The sequence below is a fragment of the Nipponia nippon genome, unplaced genomic scaffold, assembly GCF_047370975.1.
Source record: "Nipponia nippon isolate SJK-2023a ecotype South Korea unplaced genomic scaffold, ASM4737097v1 scaffold_2, whole genome shotgun sequence".
In the NCBI taxonomy this organism is placed as follows: Eukaryota; Metazoa; Chordata; class Aves; order Pelecaniformes; family Threskiornithidae; genus Nipponia; species Nipponia nippon.
This window is the reverse complement of record NW_028262336.1, coordinates 50988545-51002464: the sequence shown is the minus strand read 5'-3', so window position 1 is coordinate 51002464 and position 13920 is coordinate 50988545. Positions and strand designations below refer to the sequence as shown.

Sequence of the window (13920 nt, the reverse complement as noted above, 5' to 3'; positions counted from 1 at the left end):
ATGCTGCTGCTGCTGGTTCATGTCAAATCATCAGCCATTTTGCCTCATTAAATCTCTTCTCTTCAAACTCAGACAGGAAACACAGTTAAGGCGGTCTCGAAAGCAGATATGCAAGATAATTTTGAGTAAGAGGGGAAAAAAACAGATGAAAATGCAAAATTATATGAAGGAAATTTTTTAAATTGTTGGTGATTTCTAAAGAGTTTGACAATTCCTCTTTAAATTTTTCACCCTCTTCCTCTCTTACTTTGAGAGTAATTTAGAAATCTCAGAAAGAAATTTTAGAAATTTGTAGAAAGCTCACTTTTTAACTCAAGTCTGGAGGGAGATGGGTTTTTATTTGATATTTTTGTGATTTATTTCTTTCTATGAAAAAATGCCAAATATTCACTTCCTGTATTAGTTAATGGCACTGGAAGTCCACCTGCGAATTGGTGTCTAGCAATGTATGAAGGGAGAAATTTGCCCTGAAGAAGTTCAACTGAAGCATACAAAAACAGAGATTAATTTAAAGCTCTGAGATGAGTATTCCGGAAGCTATACGTTTTGATATGAAAGCAAGACTTTAATGACACAAAACATGATAAATTTGTTTGCTTTGTCATGGCCCTTCCAATTTTTCAAAGCTAATTTGTAAAACCGTTTTGTGTGTGGCCAAATTAATTTATTCCAATTACACTAGAAGAGCACAAGAGAGAGAGCTGGGCTGACATAATGCATTCTTTTTAAATGACAAATAAAACTGTCTGACTGAAATTCACAACTCTCAGGGAAAAAAAAAAAAGGAAGTTGTAAGGAGGGAATGATATCTGCATCAGCACTTAGCAAGGATGAATGAGTTCCAGTGGGAAAATAAAGGAATGCTTCCTTTTCTAAAGAGAAACTAAATCAGAGTAATTTGCTTTGATGTTGATGGGAAATTACTGTATGCTTTGAAAAAAACTGGGACCTAATAGACTGTTATTCGACTGGAATCGCAATGGTCTGAATGAGAGGAGAGGTGTATGTGAGAAGAGGGGACGGGCAGAAGAGGTCCTACGCGACAAAGCACAGACAGGGTTGCCCCCAGTGATGTAAAAAGGAAACGGACAGCTGAGGTTCAAACCAGTTACCCACTGGATTTCATGGCTATTGTTTGTAACACTTTGTAAAGATTATTTATTTAGTGTTAATTAAAAAATTCAGCTCTAAGGGAAAAAAAAAGCAGATGTAAAATTAATGTCTCTATAGAGATTGAAGTGGCCCATTTGGAATTTCAAAGGCAGGAAATTCATGAAAACTATCATACAGTGGAACTGTCAAGCATTCAGTAATATCAGCTACTTAAGGAAAACGCTCAGTATCTCAGAGACAGAGTCTGCCACTGACTGCTACTCACATTTAAATGTAACTTATTCAGCAATTCATGTCCATGCACTCAACTGGACTACCCAGTATGTGAGGTGCTATTATTGAACATTTTCCCTTTATTACCACAATATATTACTAAGTGCTATAACTAAGTACATACTGTAGTACGGAGTTTACACTACACACTCAAAAGACAAAACTGTTGCCAAGCTTAACATCTATGTGTTGTTTTTTTTTTAATTTAGAAAAGAAGAGCAAACAAGCAATAATGAATGGGACTATAACACCAAATTGTTATTTTTATTAATAAACTATCAATTTGATCCATTCTGACAGCCATGAATTACCACTGGTTGATCAGTGTGGCCTACAGCTCCTCAGATGACAGATGTGAAGCAGGACTGAATTCTGCCTCAAAGCCAAAGAGAAGGATGAAACCTTACGTTAGCTTTGCTTTTTCCTCTGTAATTAGCTAAAATAATTCTATTGCCATTGTTGCCATTCTTCTCTGACCAGCTCACCTTATTTTAGTATATTTCTCTTTCTAGCTCGCCTTTGGTTGTGGATATCATTCTGCCCTCTATTACACATAGGGATGGGCCAAGAAAAAAAGTGATTTGCCCCTATTTGTTACTTGTGCTGTATCTCAAGGCACGGCATGATCCAGAATACATAAGAAGTGCTGTTAGATTCAAGATGCTAATGGCACCTCTTCTCCTCAGTGCAAGACTCTTACTTCGGGGTGGTCTTGGAGTGCCCCCACTACTCCCCTTCTTGAAGGAAGGAGGAGCATCTGTCAGAACTAAGCCCATATTTTGCTGATTTAGTGCAAGCAGACTATGATCCCTGAATTCCTTCAGCAAACCCTTTACATTTCCTGTATACTTCTTTACTCTGATCTACCACCTCCATGGGAACAGTGTACCCTAAGCTTACCAGCATCACCTTCGCTCACTTCAGCCCAGGTTTAATGACAAATGCACACCATTTTTAGCAGGACTGTCTACTTCACAAGATTTAAAGAAGGGGTTTAGATACAAGCACAGAAAGAAAAGATAAATCAGTAAATCATAACTCAAAGAAAATCCTCAGCCATATTTAAGGAACCTCCTGCCTGCCTGTCTCAGCTCCACTCTGCAAGAACTCCTTTCTTGCCTCCCCTTGCTGTAGGTCCTGGGACCTTTACTTCAGCGAGACATCCCTACCTCCTCAGCTGCCTCCTATATTCTGGAGTCAGCTCTTCCTGCTGATTCAAGTGCCCGTTGACAATCTGTCTAGATCAGTTTTTCTGACTATTCAGCAGGATTTCTCCAGCCCCAGTTTGCACATAGCCATCCAGGAACACGTGATCTAAATATGAACACTGATGGGACGGGTCAACTTATGTGTTTAAAGTCTCTCTCCCACTCTCCTTAGTCAGCCCTGCTGGCTGACTGCCTCCACGCAGTCCGGATTACTCCTTTGGTCCATTAGAGATTACTAAAACACTCATATTAAATGTCATACAATGCATACATTTTGTCAAGCTTGTGATCTGGGTCACTTGCCAACTTTCTGTGGAGACCACACAATGCTTTCAAATATATGGGAAACACTCTAAGAAGTTAAGAAGAGAAGTCCAGCTCTACAGGACCACACCGAAGATCCATTTAATTCAGAAGCTGATTTCAAAGTAGTGAATATTTTGGAACAAAGTGAGAGACAAGGGCAAGCAGACAGAGATATTTCCCTTGTATATTCTACCAGTTCCTGGCACTGCACAATCTAGGACTTCCTGAGCCAACGGTTGCCTCAGCATCTTAATGTTTAATAGGCCTGGGTGGAGTTTTCTTTCATGAACTTGTCTCATTGCCGTGCCTGGAAATGCTAGAAAGGCAAGCTCTCCTCCAGTCATTTGCTTTTACTGGGGTTCCCATGACACAGAAGGCAGTGAAACCCATAAGATGTTTCAGCACTTCAGAAGATAAGTACCTGGAAGACAGACAGCTGGCTTGGCTTCAGTTTGGATGAGAGCTCAATGGTGCTGCTAGATGGAAGAAAGCCTTTCAAGGTTAAGCCACAAGCCTGGAATTAGATTTTAACCAAATGCATCTGCCAGCTTTTGTTTACAAACCACTGCACATTCCAGGCAGCTTTCTCAGCTACCAGACACCCAAGCAACAGCACCCAAAAACTTTACCTAATGAGCAGATGCGTAATTTCAGCGCATGAACAGCAGTAGCCAACCTCATCCACTCTTTCATCACACCAGAGCTGAGCTCAGCAGAGGGACCAGTCATTAGTTTCAGCCAGCCTAACATGTAAGGTTAAGAGTGTTGGGTTAAACAGTCTAATGATAATGGGGGTGTAATCTACAGGATTAACTACCCATTGCAGAGTTGTTTCAAGTGGGCAGCATGAGCTTGTAGTTAAAGACCCAGCTGATCCAGCTACTGAAGACAGTGCTGACTTACCCAAACCTGGCACTCTGCAGACGCCAAGGCAGGATATGCTGGCTGTGGTTTCCTCCATCCATAAGAAGGAGTCAGAGTCTCTGCATCTATACAGCAAGATTCAGATTTGCAAATAAACACACAGCACAGACAATAAATGAGACACCCCTGAAGGGAAGGGAGCATACAAATGCCCCTGAAAAAGTGAAGTCTATGTGGGACCCCATTCCAGGAAGGAGGATGCATCTTTCCCTCTGAGTAGCTGCAGAAACATTTGTGGCCATACAACAAGCCTGTAGATGGACTTAGCAGGTCATGAAAAACCACTAAAAATATATCCTCATATTTCTGATGAAAACTTTTCTCCTAAGGCATACACCTTTTGGGAACCATGGTGGCACCTAGACACTCACAGATGGATTTCTCAAGTCACCGTGTGGGCACAAAGCCAGAGTCCCTGAAGAGCTCGCTCTCAGATTCTAACAAGACAAATATGCAGGAGGAGTCAGAGGGACTGAAAGACTTGCCTGGAGTCACAAAGGCTCAAAATCATAGAGAAGAAAAGCAACCCTGCTTCTCCTGAATTCCAGGCTAGTTCCCAATGTATGCAGTCCCAGGCTCTGCACAAAATTCAAGCCATACGAAGGACAAAGAATTCTAAAACCTGAGACTAATGAAGATAAACCATGGACAATACTGGAAAGAGGAAAGGAAAGTGGACGACTACATGGCATAAACTCAACAGGGCCAAGAAAATCACAGAGAGTCATTTCTATTAGCACAAATAAATTAAATTGATATATATTTGCACAACGCTTCTCCAATAACAATTACTTGAGTACATGCTGCAATGCAAACCAAATGCAAAGGGACATTAATTGTCAGACAAAAGCCTATAGACAAAAAATAGAAATAAACATACACATATATGCATATATATATTTAAAGGAATACTCTAGAGGTATCTCCTGGAAATCATATTTGAACTCTTCTTTCCAGGCTAAGCTTCTTTGTTCTGAAGTCAAGACTTTAAAAAAGCTATGCTGTGAAAAGCAAACAAAGAACTCACCCGTAACATTTGATTTCATGGGTAGCTGTAATTTTATTTTCAGTCCTTTCACACTCCTGCTAGATGGTTGCATTGTCCTCCTAGCATTTTTTCAACATCAAAATAGCCTAAAATATCATTTAGCTGCATACCAGAAATTGGGTGGAGTGCTTACCACATCTTTCAGCTTAGCTTTCAAATATTTGCAGAAGGAACCACTTGCTTGTATATGTGGAAACTAAAAACCTAACATATAGTAGGAGACTGTACAATACGCTCAGCCATAGAGAAGCAGTCTTTGTAGCATGATCCAAGCAATTGCAGGAGCCAGCTCACTTTTCAGAGTGCCAAGAGGGAACGGTTATAAACAGTGTGGATCGCTGCTGTTTACCCATGAGTCTCCTAAGACCACCATCCTTTGCAAGGTTTCCTATCGGTACTGCTGGAGGAAGGCAAAGGGACCAGATTAACTCTTCATTCTGGTGGTTTATCATCAAGATAATGCCATTGGCTTCTCCAGTGTGCACCGTTGTGAGATACTGCAGACCTAAAATAAATTCATTTAGGACTACATTGGGAACACCAAATTTCCATCCTAAAGAATAAAATTGCTGATGAAGATGGTCACAGAAGGGCTGACCCTGCATTCTCCCAAGCTCTCCTTCATATCAAAGGGTTTTGGAGGGTGGCAATGCAAGAATGGATCCCAAGTGTAACTCATTATTTTCCAGTGATGGAAACTTTAAGCCTAATCCAAAAAAAGCACAGAGAGAGAGACACTGGTTTGGAACAAATTCCTGTACTGCATCAGCCCCCTACATATGAATTATTGCAGTGCCCTCCTGGATATTTTTAATTCTCTGTTATATAAAAACATATACATTCAGGAAAAATTGGAGGAAGATCCTCATTTTAGAGAAAGCATGCTGATTCCCAAAAGACTGGAAATGCACTTCAGGAGTAATTTGTCATACTGCAAATCTAAGCCATGGCTATTTTTGATGCAGTGACTGAACTCATAACTTATAGAATGAAATAGAAACATTTGTCAAGAGCTGCAAACCAATTGTTGAAAGGCATGCATTTGTCATGGGATGTTAAATATAAATTTACACAAGTGCAGAAGGTTTTGCTGTGATGAGCCCTTTACAGAAATAGTTAATTAATGTTCAATTCAAGCTTCATTCATGGCAATTAGCAAAGCCCATCTTAGTAAAGTGTCTTTAGCAGCCAATATTTGTCATCTGGAGAATGGAACAAATCACATAAACCCAGTTATGAATATGGGAGTGATTTAGAGTTTATTAATAATACAAAGAACAAACCTGTTTTCTGTCTGTTCAAGGAATCATTGTAATTTGCAGATTGCAGTGCAAAATGAGATGGAGCACAATGATTAATCTGTGAGCTACAGAATAACTACTATACATATAACAGATGTCTGCTGTGACAAGGGGCACATTACCTCCATGTTTATATTAAGAAAGAAGAGGGATTCAACTGTTTTATATGGGAGAGTTGTGGGAAAGATCTCAGAAAGCCCCCTATGAGAAGGTGGGGAATTATAAATATTTGCAAGTGTTTATTCAGGTGCCAAGTACAGTACACTGGTGAAACACGGCCTGAATGCAAAGGGGAGTGAGGAGGAAAACATCTGATCTAAATGTTCCTGGATTCATTTCACTGATATGGATATTGACTCAGTTCATCTCACTTGGCCGACACCAGTCCTGAGCCAAAACTTGCATGTTCATTAACATCAGCTGTACAGATGACAGGATTTTTTTCCAGATAAAATCTTGCTGGAGAAAGAGTACTATTAAAGGCAGCTACTTCTGAATAATTAGAAACACAGGAAGCAGCTTATCTTCATAAAGGTGAGTGGATGTCAGGCTCTTTGGAGAGATGGCATCAGCTACCCTTCTGCTTTCCTCGTGCTAAGCTTTGGCTTTGGCAGCATCTGATGCCTTTGCTCTTCGCCCACCACCACCACCAATTTGCACCGCTAGTCTAGGTTCTTCAAGGAACACGAGAAGTCCATCTGCCTTTGCCAGGACAGCAAGAGGAAGATGGGCAGTACCACTGCCTTTGAACGAGCTGCTGCAAGGATTAGGTGCCAGCCCCTGTTGCATTGCTAGGGTTCTCTTTAACTCCTGATGGAAGAATGTTAAGTATTGCTGCCCTAAATGAAAAATAAAAAACAGCGAAGCAGACAATAGGCATAAAGGGTAGGAGTCAGCTAGTCACCTACCTGTGACTATATGTAGGTTTCCCCACGTGAGCTAGGTGCTTCAGGTCCTACCATGCTCAAATCACCTCATCTAAAAGGGTGGAGCTGTAACTAATCTCCTGAACAGCTCTCTAATCTCTGTTGAGCACACTTTGCCCACATGGGGACATCTACGTGTAGACATCTAAACATAGGTGTCCTAATTTACAAACTAAATATACCTATATTTTGTCTTTATGAAAGAGAGACTATGAAAATGAAGACACAGTGCTGCTGTTTGTTGAGATGGGCCTTCCCTTCTCACCTGTACCTCTGAGCATCCAGAGAGCCTGAAGTTTTGGGGGACCTGCCAGTGCTTGTATCCAGCAATTACAGCATAGGGCACTCATATCCATTCTCTTCTTTGAAAACTGATCCCATCACATAAAAAATGGGGGAGTCACAACTGACTGTTTCTCTCCCCTGTTTAACAACTTTGAGCAGTCCAAATAACACAGACTTCGTTCCAAAATCTTGCTGTTTAAGTTTGCCCCCTAATGGGAAATAGCTCCAGTGCCCATCAAATCAGCTCCCTTTCTTCCCAACCATTGCCTGTGGGGAGGGGTGCTGGGAAGGGAATGATTTCAGAGCACACCCAGCTCCATTTGGCCCCAGGGACACTGGAGGAAATGATCCCAATTAATTTGGCCTTAGGAACGCTGTCATCTATACTGACACAGGAAAATCATGGGATCATTGTCAGCTGACGGTTCCTTCACCCACTGCTCTAGGTGGCTGATAAGAATTACTTTGCTAAATGATGATAAATGGGGGCGGGGGGGGGGGGCAGAAGAAGAAGATAAGCTCCAATCTGATACACCCTGAGGCTTCCCAAAGCCCGGCACAAAAGCAGGAGAGCAGCTGAGTGGCTGGGTATGCACAGTGTTGATTAGCTCTGCTTTTCTTACCATTGATGGTGTCAACTTCCAATTTCATTTTAAACCACTTCCAGAAGAACTCGGAAGAATAAAAATCAATTTATGCTACAGTGTCAGAGAAAACTGGAAAATAGATAACGTCCAACTGGGGAAAAAAAAAATTCAATCCAATCTGCACCTTAGTTGAGCAGTGAGTAACTCATTGACTGACTAGCTAAGCATGCTGTATATTTGGGCACAAAAGATGCGTTTGTGAAATCCCAACTGACTTCAAAAGTAACAGAATCAGGTCTTTCAGAAAACAACCTATCAAATACACACTCACTAAAACCCACAGGCATAAGCGTATCTGTATTTATTTCACAGTGGTTATTGGTATAAAACTACAGTATCACCAGGCAGCAAAGCAACGTTTGGCTCACTCTCCATTAAAGAAAACTGAGAAGTGCTGTACATGTAAGATTTGTAGTATCCGATGACTGCCAGTTCTCTCCATGCTTCTAAAACATAATTTTCAACTGAGACCTGGCAATCTTATGTATATGTAAACAGTCCCAAATTATATGCAGTGCAAAATGTGCCAGGATCAGAAAACAAAGTATTACTGAGAATGGCTTTTTCCTACAAAATAGAAGTTATTTTTGAAGGGTTTCCCTTAAACAGAAACTGGAAGTGCAACCATAAACTCCGAATGCAATCTCATCTCTAATAAGAAGCCATTGGTCCTGCACTGTCACAGCAGCACCAATTAAAATTCTCTTTATTAGAGATTATCATCACAGGATGCAGGAAAAGGGACACATGACGCTCTTCTGTTTGACCTCTGGACATCCCACATGGATTCCTTTGGAGAGGAAACAAGCACCTCAGGCCAACCGACTTGAGCAGGCAGCCGAAGGGAAAGCGAGCCACGGTACTGCAGAACACGCAGGAGCCCTGACAGATGAGCCGAGCACTTGGGGAATGTATAGGATTTCAGGACTGCCTAGGTTTGTCTTCTACACTGAATTTCATATAATACGATTAACAGAATGACTTGCAGCAAAAACAAGACAGCATTTGCTAAAGGAACCACTCAGCGTAGTTAAAATAACAGACTAGTCAGAGGAACGCAACAATCCCACTTACACCCTGATTCACCTGCTCTGCCTGAGAGTGTGGAGAGGTGAAAGGAAGGAGAGCAAGACTTCCAGTTTGCAAAGCAGGACATAAGCAAGGGATGGAGTATTGTGGTCTCCTACCGCAGTACTCCAGTGGTCTCCTACAGCCTTTACCGAGACTGCAAACACAAAGGTCTACCCTTACCTTCCAAAATCCAAAACAAACACAACAGATAAACCTGAGGAAAAGCAAAGTGAAAAAAAACCTTAAGATAAATAATTCTCAAACAAGAAACATCAAGGAAAAAACCCAAACTCTTCTCCGTGAATAGCTTCCTAACATACTTCAGCCCTAACTCCTTTTATTTTTCATAGGAAGAACATAGAAAGCAGCAGGCTGAAAAATGGGGAACGAAGGAAGCAAATCCAGATGCCATTTTGCAGCTGCACTTGTCTGGAGCAGGTGTTTATACCGAGGCTAAAGGGTACAGAGAGCTTTCAAATCAGAAAAACAGCCTCTTCTGCACAGGTGTAAGAAGCTACAGACACTGCAAACCAATTGCAAGGGCAATTCTGACTGAGGATGTTCACATGTAATTGGAGAAAGGCCTCTAATCATCTACAAAGCAAAGCTATGGAGCAGCCTTTCAAAAAGAGTAGCAGGACTGGAACTCAAGTTCGTAAAGACAGATTTCTCAGACGTAGATGATATGGCTGTTGAGGTTAGCAGTGGGCTGGACTAGGTGATTCAGGAGATCTTTTCCAAACCCTATCTGTATGTCTCCACGTAATGAACACAATGAAAGATGGCAACTGTGACACAAGGGCCACACATCACCACCTCCCAGACTCTTCTGCTGAGATGCCCTGCTCACTTGCATGTAAGTAAATAAAGTAGATTCAGAAGGATATTAGGTAAGGTAATTCCTGTAAACCAGCAGCAAGAGGTTGGTAGGGAGCTGAAACATCAAAATTTTGATCAAAAATAGTTACATGGCTAGCAAAGATTAATTTTCATCCATGATGCTATTTTTCCAGAATGCCAAAATTCATTTAAGTCCCAAAGTAAAAATTTGTCTTCAAAAATGCTTACCAAGCCACAAATACAGTCCCATTAGCAGTAGGTTCTGGGTACCCAGCACTGTAACATTGAGCCAGAAGCCTGAGTCCGAATTTTGGTGTTCAGCTTGGTCCTTCAAATCTTGGCACTGTGTGAGAAAGGCACTCCAACTCTAATGCTTGTACCAGTCCAACCACCTCTATGTCCTTCCCACAGGCACATTCCTCCCTCTGACAAATTGGGGGTGGTGGTGGTGGTAATATTTGGATTAAACTGATCCATCTGGAAGTGATCCAGTTCTAATCAACACTATTAAAAGAAAACCCCATTTTCCCCTCCACTGCCAAAAGTAAGCCTCAGTCTCCCAGATCATCTAGCACTAATGAACACAGATCCATTTTATATAGCTATTCACATATAGTCAGACAAAATGGAAAAAACAACTGCTGTCTTCCAACATATTAAAAAGATTCAAAACAGTTCAATCCCAATCATCACATTTGAAAATACGTTCACCACACTTGCAAAAATTTAGGACCACCTTTTATTTAATTATTTCCAGGAAATAATGGAAGATTTCTATTAAAAGTTAAATCCCAGGACCACTGTTAGCAGAATGCACAATGTATGAGATCCTGGTTTAATGCAGCTTTCAGGAGTTAGATTTTCACCATGCTTCAAGATGTAGTTTGAAACAAATGTCTGGTTATTAGTTGAATCCATTACTATAAAAGTGAGCAATACTGTTGCAAGAGAACATGTGAACAGCTGAAAGAAATACGGAATCATGAATCCTAAGCAAATAAAAACCTTTCATAAAGGAAACATTCCAAAATATATTTCCAAACAATGGTTGACTGCAACCAAGTAATTCACACCCCGTTGTGAAACAAACATTAATAATTTCTAGCAGACACTAGGGCTCAGAAGCAAACAATGATACTCCCTCCTTTCCCCCTCCTCTTCCAGGCTGGTTTACCAAAAAAGTGTGATTAAAAGTAGCACATATTAAGTCAAAGAACTGAACTCGCAGCTCTAAAGGGAGAGTAGCTTAGTAAAGGTATTTTTTCCTCAAGTGCTATTTCTAGCAGAAGGCTCTTAAAAAAAATCAACCCACAGGCTTCAAAGCCCGCTTAACACTTCAAAAAATCGCTTTCTATCAAAAGTATTTTTGGCACAAGCTTTGGCTATTGTTTTCAGCACTCCTTCTTCCAAAGGCTGGTATGCTGTAACAGAGTGGCTGCAAGCGCAGACCTCACATAGGTGACAGTAGCTGAACACACTAATTTTGCAGTTATTTGGATTTGCAAGGAGCTCAAGGAGCTGAGTGGGGATGATTTTCACATATGCTATGTGTTAAAATAGCCACCACTTTTGCTTAAAATGACTTTGCACTTCAGTGCAATTAATATTTTCCTATCGAAACAATAGAGCACATTTTATCCTTAGTCAATGAATGCTTTAAGTTGTTTAAGGTACTCTAATAATGCTAATAAAACTTAGAATGTTAAAAGTCAAGGGTTTTTGCTAAAATTGGTGAGTGACACTTTCCGGTACTTCCTTAGACAGGTAGGTATGAGGAACGGCAATTAAATGTAAAGTACCTTAGGGCACAGGTCTGCAGAGGCCCCACAGGCTTCCTTCTGGCTCTTCTGGTTTGCACAGGTGGGTCATCCTTCTCTCCAGGACCTCTCCATCATCAGATGACTAACCATGTGTCTGTTTTCTCTCTGGCATTATGACCAGCCAATGTCAAAGGGAGGGAACTAGCTCGTGAGCGAACCTCAAGCAGGTCAGAAATTTTTTAGGTCTAGTTAATCCCTGAAAAGTTTGGTCAATCTGAGAAATCTGTATCCCCATCTGGAATAAAGACCAGGCAGCTTATGGGCCCTAAAACCTCAACAAAAGCAGACTCTCCAGAGATTTTTAGTGTTCTTAATATCAGAGAAAAATTCAAGTGAAAATGCTTTTTTCATTTTTAATCATTAACATTTTCTGGTTGATGTTTTACCTTGTTATAAACACTGAGGCTGTTTTCATTTTACCTAACCCACTCACCTGTGGCTGAGGTACGAACTTCGGCATTTCAGAGGTTTGATTACCATGCAAAGATTGTGTATATTTTTTTATACCATTTGCACTATCACTATCAGTGTGCACATCCTACTGGAAAAAAACCCACCCATGTTCTGAAGAGTTTAGCTAATGCTGAATTTCTCTGTTCAAAGAACAGAAGAGTTTGTTGAAGCCTGACAAGACTGACCCAATTTTACAGAAATCTCAAGAATCTGTTACTGCCCAGTAATAAAAGCGTAACAGAAATCCAGTAATAAAAGCACTTTAGCAACAAAGTTGCACGTAAATGATTTTGTATTACGAGCCATCTTAAAATGCCATTCTAAAGCTTTTCCTTCTAAAACTGACTCTGAAAGTTTTTGCCTGAATTAAAACTTAAAAACATGAGAGTTTTTAAGGGTAGAAATTTGAACATTTTTACTGTTGCAAATGGTCTGTAGCACCCATGTTTCAGCTGGATTATTTAAGGTTTCTGCATGACCATGTTTGCTGTCTTCTTCCCTCCCTCTTGCATTCTATAAATAAAAATAATTCAGTTTTAATGCAGCCCATCCCTTGATATAATCTGTATGGAGCAGAGACTTTTCTGTCTATCTATCTCAATGATATTGAGAACAGCAAAGACTCAATTGGACTCTGTAGCACAAGTATATACAGCAAGGATGCTACAGAAAGTGAGATGACCGATGTGTTGCTTCTGTTGCATCATTCTAAGCATTACTTAAATTCTGAGGTTGAGGTCGTTGTAGAAAATTGGTTATTCTCTGAAAGAATTGGCCCCAGGAGTTCATTTTGGTTTCACTTAAAAAGCTAGCAATACAACTGCCAGGATGCTGAAAAAGATGTCTCTTCCTTTTTTGTCTTGCTTGGAGAAAGGAAATGCCTGCCTGTTAGTGGTTCTGATTAGTATAACATGGCTTCTCTGCTGTGAGGGGCAATAATGCCCCTCAAGACAGAGAGAATAGTCAGTCAAAGCCTGCATTAATATTTTCCCTGTAGATTTTTAGGATTTGTAACATTAAGGCAACACATCTCTGGCTCTTATACAAGTATCCTGATAGTCACCACAGGCCTTCCCTCTCTTCACCACTTTGAGTAGGCAAATTGGAAACGATAAAAAGATTTTAAAGAAAAGCCATTCTTTCTCCTACCTCTGTGCATAACTCCCAGTTATTTCAGTGCAAGTTCAGCTTCCTTGCAGGAATGAAGAAGCAGAAGCTTATGTCTGTGAAGGCTCCAAAGTAGACCTTGTTCCCCATGCTGAGAGTCCCCCGTAACTTCTCCCTGGCTGGATAATGGAATGACAATCTTATTAAGAAAATTACTATGGAAGCCTGAACCAAAACTGCAAGCAGGACTCTCTGTGACTTGGGCAATACACAACTGTTTGGATGAACCAGAAACTTAATTTTCTGCTTTTGTCGCTGAACACACCTAACCATGCCAAGACCTGGCCCCACTGTTTAGGTGTGCCAGAACAACCAAATAGACATCTATACTCTGCCTGGACCCTGCTTGAGGAAGTAGAAATAAAAAGCTTTAGAAACTTCAAGACATAGCAGGGGACAAAAGCATGACATACAGAATTTGCACGCCACAGGGAAAAAGATAAAGGAAAAAGATGTTTAATTACACACTCTTTAAGCCTCATTTGGGTCTTTTTCCTACCACTTCTCTCCTCCTAAACCCTCAGTATGGAAATTAGGC

At 40.7% G+C, this 13920-nt stretch overlaps 1 protein-coding gene across 1 annotated transcript in view; it reads right to left on the bottom strand.

Annotated features, from left to right (window-relative positions):
* MID1 (midline 1) overlaps positions 1–11859 on the bottom strand; it is a 357917-nt gene extending 346058 nt beyond the window's left edge. Inside the window, exon 1 of the mRNA XM_087758360.1 lies at positions 11742–11859. The gene's annotated coding sequence lies outside the window, so the exon portion shown is untranslated. The remainder of the gene's footprint in view (positions 1–11741) is intronic.
* Positions 11860–13920: the final 2061 nt, after the last annotated feature.